At 39.5% G+C, this 2,841-nt stretch overlaps 1 long non-coding RNA gene across 1 annotated transcript; it reads left to right on the top strand.

Moving 5' to 3' along the window:
• Positions 1–387: 387 nt before the first annotated feature.
• LOC103591663 lies at positions 388–1,071 on the top strand. The gene is made up of 2 exons (XR_550601.1): positions 388–659; positions 748–1,071. It is a non-coding gene; the product is annotated as an uncharacterized LOC103591663 (long non-coding RNA).
• The last annotated feature ends 1,770 nt before the right edge of the window (positions 1,072–2,841 follow it).

Raw genomic sequence — 2,841 nt, 5'->3', positions numbered from 1 at the left:
TGCCCGGGGACACGCGGGCCCAGCTCCAGCCCGCAGCCCAGACCCCACGCGCTCTCGGGCTCCCGCCCTAGCCCTGGGGGCTCGGCTCTAGCCGAATTATGTATTCACTCTGCAACCTTCTGAGATGTCTTGTCTTTTTTTATTTGGTTTAGTTTTGTTGTTGTTGTGTGTGCGCGTGATTTAAAAAAAAAAAAAAATCTGTGCCTTTCCCACCCTCTGCAAAAGACTTTCTTCTCCTTTGCCACAGCAAACGGAGATGAGAAACAGATGTCTTTGCAGGACCGAGCACTTAGCTCCCCTCGCCGCCCGCCCCCGCCCGTTCCCCTCCTGAGCTACGTGTGTATAAAAAAGCAACCTTGGTCCTGCGGCAACTTGAATTGGCAGCACTTTCTGGGTGGGGAGCCTCTGGGGAAAACCTCCAGGAAATAAAAAAGTCATAAAGGAGGTTGTACTTGGTTAAGAGAATGTAATTCGAGCCCCAGAAACAGATTATTTAGTAAATAGTAATTTTCTCCTGTATTGGGCTCAATCGGAGTTTGTTTTTTGAAACATTAATTCATAACTTCTGTCTAGGGACCTCTCCATAGTCGAGATGGGTCATTTCAGGTGTAATGAACGCAGAAGTTTGGAAGGCATAGACCTAATAAAATCGGGGGAAGGTACCTGCACAAAAGTGTTACAAAGACTATAATGTTTGTTTACTGCTACTATGCCAGATGTGCTAAATATAACACTTCTTTAAAACAGTGATCCTCCGACTGTGAAAAACCAAACCTCTGGCTCCCTGGCTCCCTAGGAATCAAGGAACTGCACAGACTGAAAATCATGGAGGAAAGGAACAATACCAAGGATGAGGATTAGCATCTGCAAATTGAACTCTATCTAATTTACATGTTTATTTCTTAGAATTGTAATTAAATTTGTGTAATAAATGTTTTCCATTTCATTTGTACACTTAAAATTTGGATGACTGACATGCAGTTAACTGAATTTCTTCCTTTTTTTTTTTTTAAAGCAAATGTAGTTTATTCAATAAAGCAGCAAACAAATATTAAACATAATTAGAACTAATCTGTTTTGAAGGTGTTTTGTTGAACTTTGTACATTAAAGACTCTCAGAGGTTTTAAGGGTATTAGGAAGCTGAGAGAAGGCAATTATGCTGAAAACAGACTAACCCAACAAACTACTAGAGCATTATTTCGTTTTTTCCAAAAGACATTCCAGGGTTGCGTGCCTAAAATTTAGAATTGGGCATCCATCTTGTCTTTCTCCTGAATCATATTAAATTGCATTGGCTCATGCACGATGTAGATCATTATGATGATAAGTTAAGAATTGTAAACCCATGAATCCTGATTGCCACTTTTTGCAATCAATGGGAGTTGCATGTCCAGGTTAAGGGTAGAATGTATTTGGGTGGCGGAGGAAGGGAAGGGAAGGTACAAGAAGAATACTTAAAGCATTTCAAGTACTGGATATTTAAGTCAGTTATCTAAAACTGCCTATCGTCTAACTCAAAGAACTAAATGTGAGGGCTTGGAGGCATGGCTTATTATTGTTTTTACCTCCCTATATTAAAGTTTTATAGCATTTAAAGGACTATGGGGAAATCCCCACATACACTTGACTGTGTCAAAATACATAAAACCAAAAGGAGCAAATTAGGCATAAAATTGAGAAATAACACGAGACTATCAGCATGGGTTGCATTGGAGTCTGTGGAGCTTTGGCTCTTAGAAATGAGCCTTCTGGGAAATTGGCATTGCCCTTGCGGGGGTAGAGGACTCTTGGCTTTAATGCTACAACAAAATGACATCACAAGTATCAAACCATTGTATTTCACAGCACCCTTGTGCTTCTGAGTATGAAGGTGACACTGTCCTGTTCAGATACTTTAGGTTAGCCTGTTCTACAGCTGGCTTTTTCTGCTCTGCTTTTAATCCCAAGCTTAATGTTTTCTGATATTCAATGCCCAACTGTTAACAACATGAACCTGTGTCCACAAGTAGAAAAGGAAGTTAGTGGAATGAGAAACATCGCTTAAAATGTTATGGTGAGTAAGTTGTGGCTATGGCATGAGCAAAGAACTATACATCAGTAATGAGATATTTGGAATGAGTGAATGTTATTTACCATGAGTTACAATATTCAGCTGAGAATCATGCTGTTATCATTTGGGGATACATGTATGTGTGAAGTTTCAAGATAGAATTTTGATTATAAAACTTAAAATACTTTGAGCTGCAAATTCACTGAAGGCAGTGATTGTTTTTCTTCAGTAAACAAAGAGAGTGATAGACTTAAAACTGCTGAAACTCATTGCACAAAAATATTTGTCATTTGAAAGGGAGATTTCACAAGTAAAATCTGATTTAGTCAGATTGCTGTGGACACAATGCCCATTTGGGTTAATAAAAAGTCTGTGTGTATGTATATATACATATACACACATACATACAGCAAATATAGGCATCTGTACTAAATCTTCCCCATTCCTCTTCTCTCATTCCCAGACCTTCTCCAGTTAGGCTATCTTATCCTATCTCTTCGGTGAAACTGTTCTTGTCCACTATGCCCATTTGGGTTAATAAAAAGTCTGTGTGTATGTATATATACATATACACACATACATATAGCAAATATAGGCATCTGTACTAAATCTTCCCCATTCCTCTTCTCTCATTCCCAGACCTTCTCCAGTTAGGCTATCTTATCCCATCTCTCCGGTGAAACTGTTCTTGTCCACGCCATCAATGACCTCCACAATGCTGAACCCAAAGGTCATTTCTTGGGTCTCATCTTACTTGACCTGTAGCAGCATTTGACCCAGTTGTTCACTC

This window comes from Galeopterus variegatus, unplaced genomic scaffold (genome assembly GCF_000696425.1).
Source record: "Galeopterus variegatus unplaced genomic scaffold, G_variegatus-3.0.2 Scaffold1003, whole genome shotgun sequence".
Taxonomy (NCBI): Eukaryota; Metazoa; Chordata; class Mammalia; order Dermoptera; family Cynocephalidae; genus Galeopterus; species Galeopterus variegatus.
Note: the sequence above shows the minus strand (reverse complement) of the source record. Positions and strands in the feature narration are given on the sequence as shown.